General features: G+C 35.6%; 1 long non-coding RNA gene across 3 annotated transcripts; it reads right to left on the bottom strand.

Annotated features, from left to right (window-relative positions):
* Positions 1–8531: 8531 nt before the first annotated feature.
* LOC110899011 lies at positions 8532–10306 on the bottom strand. 3 transcript variants are annotated; one of them, XR_002569858.2, is made up of 5 exons: positions 9864–10306; positions 9516–9766; positions 9335–9421; positions 8874–8962; positions 8532–8705 (listed from the first exon to the last, which is right to left on the bottom strand). It is a non-coding gene; the product is annotated as an uncharacterized LOC110899011 (long non-coding RNA). The 3 variants fall into 3 exon arrangements; XR_002569857.2 differs by having other exon boundaries at positions 9038–9421; positions 9516–10306; XR_002569856.2 differs by having other exon boundaries at positions 9516–10306.
* Between the last annotated feature and the right edge of the window lie 8246 nt (positions 10307–18552).

Below are 18552 nucleotides of genomic sequence, written 5' to 3'. Positions count from 1 at the left end.
ACGAACACTTCTGTTTGGAAATTCTTTATCATAATATAATTTGTCCGAATCATTTAAAGTGTATGCGACTTCAAATGTTTCATCATTCAAATTTGCTTTTGATAACAAAAATTCTTTACTATAAGACCGTTTGACCGACTAATTTTGACTGTTGACTGACGAATTTGACCCTTCAGACTCAGATTTTGACTCGGACTCCTCATCAGTATCGAACACCTGATCGACCACCTTTTTGATTAACTCAGACTCATGATCAGTATTGGACAAGGTAAACGTGACATCAATGTTATCTGGTAAAACGTTAGTTGTGTCGGTTTTTAGCTTTATATTGACTGCTTTCTCAAGTTGCTCCTCGTTTGGTTTTATAGGAGAATATCCTTCCCAAATTGGAGGCGGACACTTGTTATAGCTAACAGTCGGTTTCTTACCACAATCTTTCTTCTTCTTTGGCTTCTCATCTTTAAAAGCTTCCATACCTGCAACAGTTGGGTAAATACGATAAATGAGATAATCAGAACTAGAATAACTTTGTACTAGACGTCTAATTCGCTCATTCTCGATCTTCTCTGTCTCCAACTCTTACTTCCATTTAGCACTCTCTTCGATGTAAAAGTTGATGGCTTTCTGCTTTGTCATCATCACAGCATTCATCATCGTTAGTGCTTGTTCTCTTTCTGAATTTGTCTTTTGGAGACCAGTTACTGTTTTGTTCAAGACATCATAGGATTCTTTCACATAGTTGAGGTTGAACAGCAACTGCTCCTTCTTCTTCTCACATTCAGCAATGATGTCGTCTTTTGCTGCACATTCCTTGCAAGCTTCCAAACACTTCATGCAAGGCTTGACGACTTCAACAATCTTCTAAATTTCGATTGTTTTTACCACTTCAACCACCTTTTCTTCAACTTTCACCTTCTCAGCTTCAGTTACTTCCTCAGCAACACTTTCAACTTTTTCAATCTGAACAACAGCTTCAGTATTCTTTTGTTGTTGTTCTTTTGCAACTCTTTTCTCCTTCAGTTTCTCCAAGCGATCTACAAAATAGAAATGAAAACTTTCAGGAGATAGATGAGATTAGCAACATTTATGTGTTTTTCTTCCTCATCATCACTGCTACTATCAACTGGTGAATGATCAAACTGTACAAAATTTTTCAGAACTAGTATCTGATAAACCAGAATCTGATGGTGTTTGATCAAATACAACTTCTTTTTCTGAAGTAACATCATTTTGTACACTCTCATCTGAACTCAGTGAGTTTTCATCAGCACTATCTGAACTTTCAACAGATGTAATAGACTTTTCATCCTCACTCTTCACAGTCACTCCAATAGACTTCATCCAGGTAGTAAACATGTCTGGCTCTCTGACAATCTTAGCGATGAAGGCTTTGTATTCTCCTTTTTCATCAACGAACATATCCCAGCTGAAACCTTCAGGTAGTTGTTCATCATCTTGATCAACTATACATGCTTTGCTATCAGAAGATATGTAGTTGCTCCAGTTGAAGTTCACCAAACATGCTCTCTTTGAATCCTCAATCTTTCTACCATGAGCCGTTTGTGAATCTTGTGATTGACCAACTTGCTGATAAATGGCTTTCCGGTAGTAATCGTCTTTTCTGAACGGATTCTGAGCACCGCTAGCTTCCTTATTCTTGCACTCCCGTTTGAAATGGCCTTTCTCCCTGCAACGAATACAAGTAACTTTAGATTTATCCAAACCTAAAGTAGATACATGAGCATCAAGAAAGTCATTTCTCCCGGTAATAATTTTTAACTTTTCAGCACGTCTAAGGACACTAGCATGACACCATTTGATATCCATCATTTCCATCTCCTCGGCGTCTATCTGATCGTAATCCACTTTGGTGAGCATAGGATTTCCAATCCGACCAGCTACTAGCCCTTCATAAGATAACAAAACAGAACCAAGTAAAGCGATTTGGTCTTTAGCAGTGTCTTCTGAAAAACTTTGACTTCGGGAAGATTTAGCGCGATGTTGCACTGAATCACGTAGCCATTTCCTATCTTTGTGCTTTGAGACTGAAAGCTTGTATTTGACTCTTTAGGATTAACACTCGGAAATGATGAGAATCCGCTGCTGCTTTTGCTTGAACCCTGATCAGCTTTTTCTGATGAATCTCCAGCACTGAATGCAGTTTGGATTTTCAGACTTCTCTCAGATTCTCGAACTGGAATACTACCTTTATAGTACATTTTCACGTCCTGTTGACCACTCGGACTGTTCATCCTAGCGATTTTCTGTTGTTCCAGATCCTGACTTTCGATCTTTTCGATAAACTGAGATATAGTCAACCCATCATAAACACCCGTGTTTTTCAGAATCATCAAATACGTTCCCCACTCTTTCTGGGGTAACGCATCAGCAAGCTTGTCTACCCACTCTTCACGATCTTTAGTAATACTCAACATCGACATTGATCGCACTAGGTGACAGTATCTCTCAATCAGCTTCTATGTGTCTTCACCTGGTAGACTGCTGAATAGATCAAACTCTTTCTTAAGTAGCGCTTTCTTGCTCTTTATCATGTTCTCACTACCCTCAAATTTAACTTTAAGAGCATCCCAGATTGACTTTGCAGTTTTGTCATGCTGTAGCAGAATAAAGATGTCCTCTTTGATTGCTTGCTGAAGCAGACTTATCATCATTTCTCAGCTTTGTACATAACTCATTCCTGCTCCGTAAATTCTGATAGCTCTTTAAGAACCTTCAAATCTGTTCGAGGCAACACATATTTCTTTAGTATATATTCCCATGATCTAAGATGGTTTGCCTGAACCCAGTTCTCGAATATGCCTTTCCACCCATAGTATTCTTCGATACTCATCAATTTCGGGGGCTTTTGGGTGGTTCCCGTTTCGTTTTCTAAATTCATAGCTTGAACAACAGCAGCTGGACCAGAAGGTGTTGCAAACGCATTATAGAACTCAGTATCCATGACGACTTAACACGTTTTCCAAGGTAAGTGACAAATAAGCGAAACTTGATGATTGTACACAAAAGCGAAATCCCAGAAGTCCACAAAAGCAAAACTAGGGTTTTGTCTGTAAAAGCGAAACTATGATGTTCAGAAAAGCGGAACTACTGATGTCCTTTGGAGCGAAACTTCTAAGTTCAAATAAGCGAAACCCTATTATGCACTTGGAGCGAAACCCTTAGGTTCACAAGAGCGAAACTACTTGATTTTGGAGCGAAACCTCTGATCTTTGTGACACAAAAGCGAAACTACTCAATGTCCGGAAAAAAGAAACCTAGTCCGAAGGTCATTTGATCCATTTTTAGTCCGTATTTAGGTCCGAAACTTTCCAGGGTTTTTCTACGTTCAATTGCGCACAGTTTGTGAAAATTTGAGCGAATTTCGACCGGTAAAACTTTCTGAATTGATGAAAGAAGATGTAGAAGTAAGAAATGATGATGAAATCCAGCTAATCTCTGCAGAACTCCTCCTCCTGAGCTCTGATACCACTTGTAGGATCGTGGTTCGACCCAAATGAGTCGTTCAGAGGCGTTCAACTTCGTTTCAGGTGCGGAATAACAAGAAACGGAGATAGAAACAGCTGATTCTTCACAAATTATGCTGATTGTATTGATTTGACAATGTTTACAGCTCAAACTTCACACCGGCAGCACTTCGGCATGGAAAACAAGGCAATCATTAAAGTTTCGCTCATTGGAACTTCTATTTATAGGCATGATAGTTTCGCTTATATGGACATGTCCATATAAGCGAAACCTCATATGACAAATAAGCGAAACTACATGCTACGACCATATGAGCGAAACCTCCTTACTAAACACAAACAATCTCCTATTTTCTGGTAAAACGCGCCCTAATCTATACAATACAATGTATGACTCGATCCAAGACGAAGTCGACAGATGAAGTGCACCAATATATAGTATCATATTGTATTGCATCGTATCGTATCATATAGTGTATAGTATAAGTCTCGTTTAGGTTCCCTGTAGGTCTTGTATATGCCTATAGGCCTATACGGGACCTAAACCACACCTATAGGCCTATACGAGTGTTATATCGTATCGTATCGTATCGTATAGTATAGTGTAGGCTTATACGAGGTCAATACGTGACCTTTACTACACCTATACGATACGATATCACACTTATGAGCTTATACGTGGTCAATACGTGACCTATACTACACCTATACGATACGATATCACAATTATAGGCTTATACGAGGTCAGTACGTGACCTATACTACACCTATACTATACGATATCACACTAATAGGCTTATACGTGGCCAATACGTGACCTATACCGCACCTATACGATACGATATTACACTTATAGGCTTATATGAGGTCAATACATGACCTATACTACACGTATACGATATCTATCGTATAAAACTGATTAATATTGTATAAAAATGCTTGTAAGAAATACTTAATTTTTTATTTGTTTAAAACAGAAAACTTGTTTTTATAAAATTTATTAAAACCAATAATGTATAAATGTTTCTAAAAAAACCTTTATATACGCTGCGTATAGACCTATACGCAGCGTATATAAAGGGTCAAAAAGACAATGTTACCCTTGTTTTTGGCTGCGTATAGGCCCCAATGCATGGGTAAAATGGTCTTTTTTTACCAAACTTGCCCTATATATACGCCACATAGAGGGCTATACGCGGCTTATAGTAAAAAAGACTATTTTACCCCTGCATTGGGGGCTATACGCAGCCAAAAACAAGGGTAACATCGTCTTTTTGAACCTTTATATACGCTGCGTATAGGTCTATACGCAGCGTATATAAACTTTGTGAAAAACTGATGCCTCAAACCTACCAAAATGACCCAAAATAATCTGTTGGTTTATATGCGCTGCGTATAGACCTATACGCAGCGTATATAAAACACTTGTTTTCTGTGCAATGATTGTTGATAAGGCTGTGAAATCCATGGTTTATATATGCTGAGTATAGTTCTATACGCATCGTATAGAGGTAACCCTATACGCTACGTATAGACCTATACACAGCATAGATAAACCCTGATTCAACTAGAGTTTGGTATGCATATAGGCGCATTAGTGTGCCAATAGGTACACCCTTAATAAAATTATGATTTTTATGCAGAACCTAATAAGAAGACCACAAAAATATATAGATTTTATTATTTTCCTGGTTATTAAAGAAAATTACAAATTAGCGAAATATTATATGATAATTTATAGATAGTGTTTTCATATATCAAGATATTTAGCTATTTTTTATACATCAAATTGTTATATATTACTCGAGGATAAGGGGTTTATAAACAAATAGACAGTCTTCGTAACGAATGCCCCTAATTTCAATACGTATAAACTCTAAGCTAAAATTTTTTATTGCGACATGCAAAAATGAAAAATGTCACTTTGAAAATATGATATATATGTGTCAAATTTCTGAGGAGTTAGGTAAACTTTAGGTTAAGTTATTAGGCTTTTGTAACATTACTCGTATGTCAATAATATTATTTAATCTCTAATCTAGTTGATATGATATGATTGTTTATTTGCTTAATCACATCAGCTTTTGTTTGTCGTCATAAACCATACGTCAGTTGGAGAACCATTATCGCAATCAAGAAGAGAATGCGTTCAATTTAGCTTTATGGTTTAAGTTTCCCTATCACTCTTTTGTTTGATTAATTGTAATAAATATACAGTTGTCCTGTTAGGCAAGAAAAAGAAATAATTGATGCCATATTAGGACAAGTAAGTAACATAAAAAGGAGGGTTTAATTAATTCAGACCGCTCATTTATTTTAATATTAAACAACTAATAAAAAAATGAAAAATTTAGGGTCACTAACACTCTTGACATAATATATACACACCATTCGAATGTCGTACGAGCCGTATCTTCTCTAATGGCTCGTATGATATGTCGGTTGTGGCAATCTTTTAAACTTGGTTGTCCACGAGTATTTTTTTTTAACAGAAGGCTCTTCAAAGATCGTTGTGCTTCGATAGAGAACATCTTTTAGCTTTCTTATCCGATTTTTTTTCTATCTTTTGACCGGACGTTAAAGCATTGTGTTAACATTTTACTTCTAAATCATAGTCAATATCAGGATTTTGGTCTAATAATGTTGATGATAAATCATGCTTTTTGATAAAAGATATCTATCGAAACCAATGGAATTGGTTGACATGTATTCAAATACTCTCGAAGTAAACAAGCACATGGCAAACCATAACTTATGCTAAGATGATAACCACACATTGAAGACTTTCTTGTCATTTAACTGGTTAGGTTCCCATAGATCTAGATCTTCAATAAAAACATTACCTTGCTACAAGAAAAAAACCCTTAGATGAACGACATCTTTAGAGAGCACATAAGTCGTCTGTATAAATTATCATATATCGACGAGATGTTTCTAGATGGGTTTCGTGTTTCTTGAGTTAGGTTACTCTATAAGGACGACATGTAGCTCTCTATAGGGTGAAGATATATTTTTTTGTATTTTTTTATTCTCAAGTTTAATGAATTAGAAATTCTAAAAAATGTTTCAACTTATAGAGACGACATGTTCTCTCTATAGTTTTAAATATTTTTTTATTATCTTTTGTTAATGACCAATAAATATTGAAAATTAAAAAAAAAAGTTTAGTTTATAGAGACGACATTTGTCTCTAACAAGTTTGACTGGTCAAAATGAATTTTAATTTAAGCGGCAAAATTTTTCACCATCCGACAAAAAAAAATTGAAAAGAAATAATCTAACATATAGAGACGACAGGTCGTCCCTATAGGGGAAATAACTTGTTGAGACAATATGCCATCCCTATAAGCCATTTTAATTTTCTTTTATTTTTTAAGGATAAATCTATAAGAACATGTCGTCTCTATAGGGCTTAAATAGGTTTTTCTTTTAGTTTTTAAAGAAAACCTGTCCCTTTATGGATTTTGTGTTTTTTAAGATAGGTTACCTTATAGGGACGATATGTCCTCTCTATAAGGTGAAAATATTTTCTTTTTATTTTTTTTATTTTTAAGTTTGATAAATTTGAAACGCTTAAAAACGTTCCAACTTAAAGAGACAACATGTCGTCTCTACAACTTTAAATATTTTTCTTTTGATTTTATTTTATTAATGATCAATATATATAAGGTAGGGTTCATGCGAGAACCACCTTTATTGCGAGAACCGTAAAAACCAATGTAAACACAAAAAAATACCTACAAAAGTCCAAAAAAACACTCAATTTTTTTTTAATATTTTTCTAAAAAATCGCTATATTTCGTTACAAAAAAAACTTTTATTTTTCAAGTAATTGTTATGGATGCACATGTACATATGTATCATTTATTGGACAAATTCCGTAATATATTAACAGTAGTAGAAAAATACACTTTCATTTACATTACCATCCACAATACACTAAGTTTTACATTACCAATATTAAGAATGCCCACATGTGCATCATTATGTATAACCATGATATAACCTGTTTTGGTACAAAAAAGTTTGTGATTTTAAATGATGAAGTAAGCCCATATACATGTGTTTTGGTTAGGTATATCTAATGGTTGATAGTTTGATTATATTTGTCACTTTATGATGTAATATGTTGTTCGGATGGTATAAAGGGTGTTGATGTACATGTAATAAAGTGAAATATTGGTAATGGTATTGAATTGTGGATGCACTACAAGAAAACTGGGTTTTTAGTACGCGCAAAAACGTCCTAAAATGCTATTTTATAGGACCTTTCATTTAATAGGACCAACGCTAAAAGTGTTTCATGTAAAGGGGTCGTAATAAGTCCCGAAACTAAAAAAGCGTCCTAACATCTCAAATAAGATTATGAAACCAATTTTATGGTCGCGTAATATGTATTTGAACAACCAAAATAGTGTCCTAATAAAAACATATTAGGACACTTTTACGATGTTCTAACATGTGCTTACATACTTTTAATCTTTTGTAACACTTACAAGCTTCCTTAGAAATTAATTGATAGGACCCTTATGATATAACATTATAGCTAATTTTGTACCAAGAAAAGGGTCCTAATATACCAAACAAGATTATGAAACCAATTTTATGGTTGCATAATATGTCTATAGACAACTTAAATAGCGTCCTAAAAAGAACATACACTACAAAAAAATTGTCATTTAGTGACACACAAAAACTGCCAAAAAAAAAAACAAAAAAGTGTCACTAAAGACTCTTGTAGGAATGGGCGGCACACAAAAATAGTGTCACTAGAAGTGTTGACGCTAAAGCCTTTTAGTGGCACTTTTCTTTGCCATAACAAAATAAAAGATTTTTGTGGCACAATTTTTGTTCCCTTAAAACATAATCCAAATTACATATTAATACTAGTTTTAGTGACACTTTTTGTTTGCCACAATATAAAAAAACATTTTGTGTCGGTAATTGTTCTAGTTAAAAACATGTACTACTTTTACTTGCACATAATCACAAAATTCACATTATTTACAATAAAAAAATTCAAAATCAACTTCAATAAAATTGTAAATATAGAAATCGTAATATTATAACTTCAGTAATAAGTTCCATCCAATGTTAGCATAAACGTTGTGTAATGAGTAAAATATTCCAAATTCTAAATGTTTACACGAGAAGTCTAAATGTTCCTTTGGGTGATAGTTTCATTGTCTTAGAAGTTAGCTCCAAAGCTTCTCATAATATCTACCCAGCCATCATCAACCATATAAACAAGTATTAGTATTAATTTAAAAATATAAAATTCTTTAATTAACGAAACTCATTGTTCTTGATTTAAAAGAATTAGACAAAAAGCCAACATATATAATTAGCCCAAACACCTAACAGGTAGACCAAAAACCAACATATTACCTGCTAGTCTTCTCTTTGCCGGAAAACACCTTTGCAAGGATCGCAGAAGTTACGTCGTTGCCGCTGTTTTCAAGACCGAGAGCTCCCTCCTGTTACATACCAATCCTGTGTCAATAGATTTTATATATTTATATAATTTAAAAAAAATCTGATTAAAATATTACTTGAAGTTATCATGGTTCCTTCCTATTTAACCTTCTGATATGATAAGCTGGATCATCCAAAGTTGTGCATTGATCGATTAACACCGGCAATAATACCACTGACGTGATATTGTCAATACTATCACCCACACACAGACTTCCGCCCAAGTTTTTTTTTTTATCAAGTATGAACCTCACAAGTTTCTTTCTTATAACCAAATCAACTTTAGTTACCATATACTCTTGTGACTTGATTTAGACCTTCCACCAAACAAGTGTAACTTCTAATAAGTTGATCTAAAAAGATAATGTTTATACCTCGGGTAGATGGACAACCAGCATTTCGTTATCCCGTATAATTCACTCCACTAATGATTTCTGGTAAATGCAACCCTTCAAACTAATCTGAAATAATATTAACAAGTTAGTAAACAAAGAAATTAAAAATAAATCAAAGAAATCACTTGTAATAGAAGGGACTAAACTGGTCAGAATTTACCATGATTGAGTAAGCTGTGAACATGTAATTTCGATCTGATGTTTGCTGCAGCTGACAAAGTTATTACAGCAGCTCCTCATCTTGAATCGCTAGAGCTTCGTAAGCACAACCAAGCCTCAGTCTTCCTAATCTAAAGCTACAGATTTACTTACTCCTGTAAGAACCCTAAACCGCCACTACTCACCACTGAAAAGCATTCAGTAATGTTGCAGCTGATAACACAATTTCGTAACAAGTTTCAACTATCAACTCTGCCTCCAAATTCGCCAAAAATCATACAAGCAGAGACAATAAACAGTTTGCACAAATAATCTCGTTGGTATGACATATAAAATAGTTGAATCTTACCTGAGCTAGCCGTAAATAAGCACATACACCTGACACCGTCGCAGACCTGGTTGGTAATGACCCATGCTTCGCCTATCGGTCATGATCGTGGCTAGAAAACGATTTTATCTCCATTGCCTTAGTATACGACATATACTTTCCTACGCCGCCGCCTGAACCCTAATTAAATGCAGTGGCCGATCTAAGCATTTTTGGTCACCGCTGTTACTCGAGCTTAAAACCACCGCTAATCGCCACCCTTAGGTCATCAAGAAAGCCCTAAAACTCCTTTGTCACCGCCACCACTAGATTCGACAGGTTTCAAACCAAATCAAGTCTTGTGTTCGCTCCATCCATAAGCCCCGATGATGATGACGAACGTTGATGGTGGGTTCTGATGAGTGAAGAAAGCTATAGAACCTTCTCTCTATTTCTCTTGCCATCGCTTTTTTTCTCATTCTCTCTCTCCAATAAAAAAGAAGAATTCAGTAAGGCCCTAACTATCTACACACTTGGTGTGTAGATAGACACTCAAAAAAGGTGTTTTTTGTGCTTATATGCACACCCTGCAGTGTCGAACTGTGGCCAAAACACGGCTTTTTGGTTCGATTAACCAGACGGGTGTCTGACGGGTGTCTGACAGGTCTGTTGACCGGACCAAACACCGAGCTTTGGCCGCGTTTTGGTCCTGTCAACCAGACCGGGTGTCAGTCTTTTGTCTGGTTGACAGGACCAAAACGCGGCCAAAGTTCGGCGTTTTGGTCAGGTCAACAGACCCGTAAGACACCCATCAGTCTTTGTCTGGTTAACCGGACTAAAACGCCGCGTTTTGGCCACAATTCGACACTGCAGGGTGTGCATATAAGGACAAAAAACACCTTTTTTGGTGTGTAAATAGGCAAAATGGTGTGTAGATAGGTAGACCCTTCAGTAATGGATGGGTGTAAAGGATGGGCGGGAATTCAAAAGTTAAATGAATAATTTGGCCGCCCAAAATTTGGATGAAAGATGGATGTGCTTTAAACACTTTACATTATTAGGGATGGCAAAAAAGCTGAAGCCCGACGGGTATACCCGAAACCCGAAACATACGGGCCGGGTATACACGAAGCCCAATGGGTATGGGCCGGGTACGGGCTTAAAAATAGAAAAAATTCGGGTATAGGTACGGGTATGGGATTTTTTGCTAGGCCCCCGATTCCCGGCCCATTTACCCGAATAATACCTGAAAGTATCATGTTATAGATTTCCATATATATAAATTTAGTACATATACTTATTACCTTCTCTATAGTCATATGTTGATATATATTTGACAAGTGTTCAGTGAACATATAACTTATTTTTGAGCATGTATATTGGATATGAAAGTTATCACCCTTTATTATGTGGATGTTTTATGCAATTAGGTGGTCTAGATACAATTACTTAATTAAGTAATCGTTTTAATTTAGTTTAGTATGTGTGGTCTGAATATGATATGAAAGTTATTAGTCATATTTTCATTTGTTATAGTCATTAAAATAGTAAATTATATAAACATCAATGTAAAAAATTGCACATTTGTCCCAACGGGTATTTTTAAGAAATCAACGAGTATACCCGATACCCGTGGGTATGCCTGATACCCGACGGGTAGCGGGCCGGGTATGGGACAAAGAATTACAACCGGGTACGGGCCTGGGATTACCAATACCCGGGCCAAGCCCGACCCATTGCCAATCCTATACATTATGCACTGAATCAATTTTAAGGGAAGTGGCAAATGACCTAAGTTGCCCTTCCAATACGTATATTATATATAGTATAGATTATGAACATACAAAAATAAAAATACTAATAGACAACGGTTAATGAAAAATAAAAATATAAATTAAAAATCCGGATATATGATCGGGTATATTAAACCAATGATGAAACGCAATAAGCTCATGACATAACCTCAAGTCTACGGGCGGTGCATCAATCCTATAGCGCTATATATGTCACGGATAGGCTCGTACGAAGTTAATGATAAGTCTAACACAAGATATAATTAACCAAGTTTAAAGTATCAAGTAATCAAATAAGCATGCGTGTATGAGGAATGTTTGTGCAATATGAATAAAGTTTGTGTGTAAGTTAATAAATAACATGTTACACCCAAAAAATGATAAACGAAAAAGGGGTTCAAGTATACTCACAGTTTGCGAAGAGTTAATCCACGAATGTGCACTGAACGAAAAGGAACGGTTTATATCTAAATAATAATCGCAATGCAAATAGATGAAATTCTAAGAGAAAGAATAATCTATTGATTTTAGGAGATAAGTTCCCCTATTTGGGGACTTTGAAATATATAAACTTATATCCGTTCAACAGAGAAATAACCAAAACAATAATTATATATGTTTTAGAATTTATCAATATGGCAAAAATCAAGGAATTGCTATTTTAACGGTTTTAGATATTTGATAATGCCAAATGATTAAATAAGTTCATCAAGCTCATCTACAAATTATATAGATTCAATTTAATATTCATTCCCAATTTTATTTTAAAATAATAATTTCGTAATGAGATTTATTTATCTAAACAATTCCACCAATTCTTTAGTTATATAATCATTAATAAAAAAATATAGAAAATTCATAATAAATTTTACCATCATATAATCTGTAAAAATCAGTATTATTATTTATAAAAATTATATATGATAAACTTGCATATATTTTCAAAGGATTAAAATATATAAACATAAGTGATGCAAATTAGATCTAAAAATTCCCAAAATCTACACATAACATGCTAATATGATATACAACAACCTTATACTTTCAATTTCATCAAAACACAAGTCTAAATCTAAATGCCCCAAATTTCTATGCATAAAGAACCCTAACTTCAACTAAAATTAAATTCGTATAAATTAGCCTTCTATCACTGAAATTGATAGAGGGCTTTTGTAGAACACGAAAAACTAAGCAATTTGGGCTTTGGAATCTCCTGAAAAGGTTGAGAATTGAAGGTCGTTCGAACAAATTACGAGCCCTAGATTGTTCCTCGCTTGAATCCGTGAGATTGGAGCGATTTCGAAGGAATTAGGGAGTGAGGAATATTGTGGAAAGGTTCCAGGAAGCAAATGATATCGAAATTGTACACTATAGTCCACGAATTCATTCTATTTGTACACTATAGTCCACGAATTCGTTCTATTTGATTTGGGTTCATAATAGCCATCAATGGAGTTTAATGGTGTTTATGGTTGAATATAATTATTAGATTAAATTTGGTTTAAATGAATAGTTTTAATGGACGATTTACGGCATGTAACTTATTTCTCCAAGTATACAGATCGTTTGAACCTATAAGCAACTCGAATGATCAGATATAACCCGTTTGAGGGTCGGGTCGCGTTTTGTGCATTTGGTAATGAAGAAGAATGGTTTCCAGGTCGGGTTCGGTTGGGTTCAAATAACATACGCGTTCAGATAAATCATAAGTTGCAGAGGGGGTTTGGTGGTTGTGCATCCAGTTCTTAAATGTTGTGGTCCCTGTTCGAATCCCGTCTCCCTTTTTCCTTTTAATCATTTTAATAACTTTCAAAACTTGCGGTTTGGCCCTTGTTCTTCATATAAGTTGCTAACTTGTTTTAACTAGTAACACTAACTTAGTTAATGAGTTTCCTTTATTAAATTAACTAACAAACTAACCTTGTTAACCTCATATAGAAAAATAACTAACTGAGTTAACCGAGTTAACTAACCTAGTTAGTTGATTTGCTTACTTTATAGTTTCATTTAATTACAAAACAACCCCTTAACTGGTAACTTTATTTAACTAACCAATCTAACGTTGTTAAAGCTTCCCTTGTATAAATCAAACCAAACTAACTAAGTTTCTTTATAAAGTTAACGTTCTTCATTCGGTTTTAATCCAACGCAATACGTGACGATTAATTAAAAAATAAATTAAAATCCTTATAACACTAAACATTTATGACTTAACAACATCGTGTCCTATTAAGTTATGTTATAATAGGACCCCAGATGATCAAGTGTCCTAATACAGTAGCACATAATGTGACACTAACAACTAAGTGTCTTATAAAGTACTTTATTAGGATCTACATTTTTAGTGTCATATTAAATTATATGATAATAGGACCCCAAAAATCATCCATCTTATTAAATAGTTTGTTAGGACACCGGTTTAGTAGAGTATATTATAAAAGGACCACAAAAGTTCATTAGTCCTGTTAAAAAGTTTTTTAGGACCCTCATTTACAAGCGTCCCACGGAAAAGGTCCGAAAAAGCCATTTTTGTTGTAGTGATGGTAGGAGGTAATGGTATTGTATTACGGATGGTAGGAGGTAATTGTAGTTTATTATGGATGGTATAATAGATAAAAGAGAAAGTGTATTTAAAGTGGTGTACCGAAACACATTATAACATGTTTATACATATAGATGCACATGTGCATTTCTAGTGTTGTTAATGTTATAATAAGTACATACATATAGATGCACATGTGCATTTCTAATGGTAGTGTAAATGAAAGTGCAATTGTCTGATATTAGTAATGTATTACGGAATTTGTCAAAGAAATGATACATATACAAATGTGCATGGATAATTGTTACTCGATTTTTTTTCTGTTTTTTTTGTGATGAAATATAGCGATTTTTTTTAAAAAAAATATTGATACGTGGTCGAAAACCGGTGTTCGTTTATGTTTAAGTTCATGTTTTTACTTAACTTTTAATCTAGAATAGCCTACTTTTAATGGGATTTGTGTTTTACAGGTCTGACGAAGTTTAAGGAGCTAATCAAGAGCTTTACGGACCACCGAGACGAAAAACGGAGCTTCGGGACAGAAAACGGGTCAACCGGGAGCTAAACTGCGAAAACCGGACAAAACTTCAGAGACCGGCGTCCCAGACGCCCAGACCAGCGTCCCAGACGCTGGCCGCCAGCGTGAATTTGGGGAAAACTTTGGTTAAGAACCCAATTCGAGTATCTAGCTACAAAGACTCCATTCTGTACTTCCATAGGCGATTTGGAGATATTTTTGAAGGTTCCATTTGATCCATTATCATATTCCATCAAGTTTTAAATATTAGTCATCAACCATGAGTAGCTAATTTATTTAAGATCATCCCTGGGTGAAAGGTTGTGAGTTTCTAGGGTTTGTTTTTCATGTTTTGGTTTCATACAAACATTTGTTAATCTTTAATTGAAATTGTGTGAATCATTTGTTGGTATTGCTTTGAACTCGAAATTGTTAAGTTTTCTTGCAGCATTGACGTTGAGAGATGATTGCTACCATTAAGTTGTGGTTTATGCTAGGGTTTGATTTTTGTTCATGATTAATAAAGCATACTATTGTCTCATATTGTGACGGTTATCTTGCACCGGTTGCGTATGATAGACGATTGTTGATGTCTAAGATTAGGATTTCAAATTAACAAACTCTAGAAGTCATTGGTGTTCATAACATAATCAAACCATTCAAGGTGGATAGCCCTAGATACTTATTAATCCAAACCTGGGTGTGATTCTTTTCTAAATAGTGTTCATAACTTCATTTTAATTACCGTTTTGATATTCGTCATTCCAAATAACATCATTAAGCCGTTTTCTACAAACCAATTAGAATCACATTGTTGGTTCGCACTTTCGCACACAATTTTAAAGAAAATTAGCAAGCTTCATAATTACTTTGTACATTTTTGTAAATAGTCTAAGTAATCGAACTGGTCGTGCAATACTGACTACATGCTCTTCGTGGATACGGTACCCGACTTAGCCTAGCTACCTAGGTTAATTGAGATTTTGACTGATCGGGACGACACAGTCATGTCAAAATGGCGTCGTTGCTGAGGAGCTAGTGTGCTTAGTATTTCATTGCTTGTTCGATTTTAGTGTTAGTTTTCTTTCTTGTATTTTTGTGATTTTACTTTGGGTGGTCGAGCTTGTTTGTGCAGGTACATGTTTTGCAGGCACCATCTTTCAATATGAATTGGGTAGATGATGATCCGTGTGAGTGTTATGGAAGTGGAGAGCATCTATTAGAGGATTGCTCTGTTTTCTACGATAAGGTTCAAGCATACAAGGATCGGGAACACTACCTCAGCGAATTGTACGGATATGGGAGGGCGGATTATGAAGATTTCAATGGTCCATCCTGATGCGTGTGTGGTGTGATATATTTTTAAGTATATATTTTTAGCCCTTTTTACACGTTAGTCAAGTTTTATATTTATAAAACACGATATTTTACTAACACCAAACACACATATGGGCAAGTGCACCCATCGTGAGCGTAGTATAGTGTTGGCAAGATACCGAGGTCGTCTAAGGACACAAGAGCTTTTAATACCAGTTTCTCCTCAACGTCTAATCAAATCAAATGTTTAGAAAAAAGGTTTTAAACTAGAAAATAAAAACTAAAAATGCTGAAAATAAAAATAAAAGTAAAAATAAATAGACAAGATTAATCACTTGGATCCGACTCATGTTTAGTGTAACCTTTGATTATTTCCGCACTTTTGCACTTTTTAAGAGATTATCTTAGTTATTGTAGTAGGCCCCTCTTTTGAAGGTGATGTTACCCTCAACCCATTAGTTTGAGTCAGCAAGGATACAATCATAAAGGGTTGGATTATTGAAAGATAATTAATAAAGTTATTAATGCGTAATGCGGTAGGCCCCTCTTTTGAAGGTGACGTTACCCTCGGCTAAGTAGTCTGAGTCAGCAGGGATACAGTCCTAAGTAGCCGGGTTAATGTTTTAATAGTAGCTTACATATGAGGGGATCAAAGAGTTTGGACCCCCGCCATCCAATACCGGTGGGTATTGAAGGAGGTCCTATTAAATTTGACCCATGTCCTTGCAGGATCTATACACTGAACAAGGCAAGACTCTTACCAAACCATTCCCTTAACCCCTGACCAGGTAGCCAACATATCTCCATATAGACCGTGGAGATATGAATGGTGAAAATCTTTTATTTTATATAGACAGTAAAATAATGCCAAGACACCACGGAGAAATGATAAGGAAGATTCACCTTCAACATAAGAAACTAGTTATTAAAGTCATTAATACATAACCAAATAAAAAGTTTGAAAAGACTAAAAATAAAAAGTATTACACTAGACACTTGTCTTCACCAAGTGATGTAAGAGACTTAGGCAAACATGGCCTTTGATTGTCAAGAACTCTTACGATCAATCTTGGATCCCGAGACTACTCACACACTCTATGATGGATGATGGATGATAGTGGTTTGCATTTGGACAGTGGTTACATCAATAAGACTTCCTTGGAGGCAATTCCTTCCATAGCACCTCTGACATCCACCAGTGGATTTGTTTTGACCACTGTCAACATCAAAAGGTTGTCAAGTGTTGAAGGAAGAAGACCCCAGTAACAAGAAAAAGGGGCATCGGTGGTTAATGTTTGGAGTACACTCCCTACCTCAACCACTGATAAAACCACTGCTAGTGGGAAATCAGATGATCCCATTAAATTGGGTGATGATTTAAAGTACCTGAAATTGATGGAACGTGTTGAAAAATTGGATACTTTGGTTGCAGAGATCAAAGAAATGCTGCAACAGTTGTTAACAGTACAAAAGGTGCAATCCACTGATGTTCCACCTCAAGCACCTGCTCCACCACAAGCATCTGCTGCAGATGAGATATGGAACTTCTTCCAACCTTTTTGTCCAACAACAACAACAAATGGCTGATCAGCAACATGAAAAACATGTCCAAGAGCTGAGAAACACAATGGAGTCTAGGTTCAAGAACACACAAGCTGACATTAAGGCTATAAAGGCCCATCTATTGCAAACCACTGGCACTGCTCCTCCAACTGTTCTCTTTAGTGATCAACTTCCCCCAGATAATGCCAAAAAGGGGGAGAAAATTCAGGAGTGGAGGAAGAAGGGGATTGATGATGGTCTATATGTTGAGCCAGAAAAGGATGCTATGCTCAGAAAAATTCCCTTGCCAGATGGTAGCAAGAAGGTTGATTTTACCCAAAATGCACTTGATGAAGGAGTAGCAAGTGTAAAATTGGACAGAGCGGCAAAGGATATGTCAAGGTGGAATGAGGAGAAAAGAGCTTACATGGAGCTGAATACGCAGGGTTGTTCTGGGCTAAAGGATGTTCAAAATCCTGTGCCAAAAAGAAATCCTACTAGAAAAGTAAGGGAACCCAAGTCCATACCATCCAGACTCACAAAGCATACTCCAAAACCACCGTCCAAAAGCCCCCAACATCAAACCTCCACCCAAACAGTTGTTGTAACTCCTCCTGTATCAACATATGCTGATATTTCAGTTGTTTCAACATTTGCTATCACTTCAACACACACCACTTCAACACACACCACAACCACTGCCTTACCACCATCGCCATCACCACCAAAAACAACATCTTTTTTTTCCACCATCACCTCCTACCAAAAAGCAAAAGACAGCAGATGTTATAACATCTGTTGTAATGACAACAGTGGTTGAAACACCAGTTGTTTCAACTGCTATTAGTTAATCACAAATCACTACCACTCAAATCACCACAACTGTTCCACCCAAAACATCATCTGCCTCTCCTACGATAAAAAGGAGAAGGATTCTCATACCAGATGATGATTCTCCATCACCACCACCAACATCTTCAAAATCTCTATCACTTGTTACAATACCCAAGCCTATTCCTC

The sequence above is a fragment of the Helianthus annuus genome, chromosome 13 (genome assembly GCF_002127325.2).
Source record: "Helianthus annuus cultivar XRQ/B chromosome 13, HanXRQr2.0-SUNRISE, whole genome shotgun sequence".
NCBI classification, from domain to species: Eukaryota; Viridiplantae; Streptophyta; class Magnoliopsida; order Asterales; family Asteraceae; genus Helianthus; species Helianthus annuus.
Note: the sequence above shows the minus strand (reverse complement) of the source record. Positions and strands in the feature narration are given on the sequence as shown.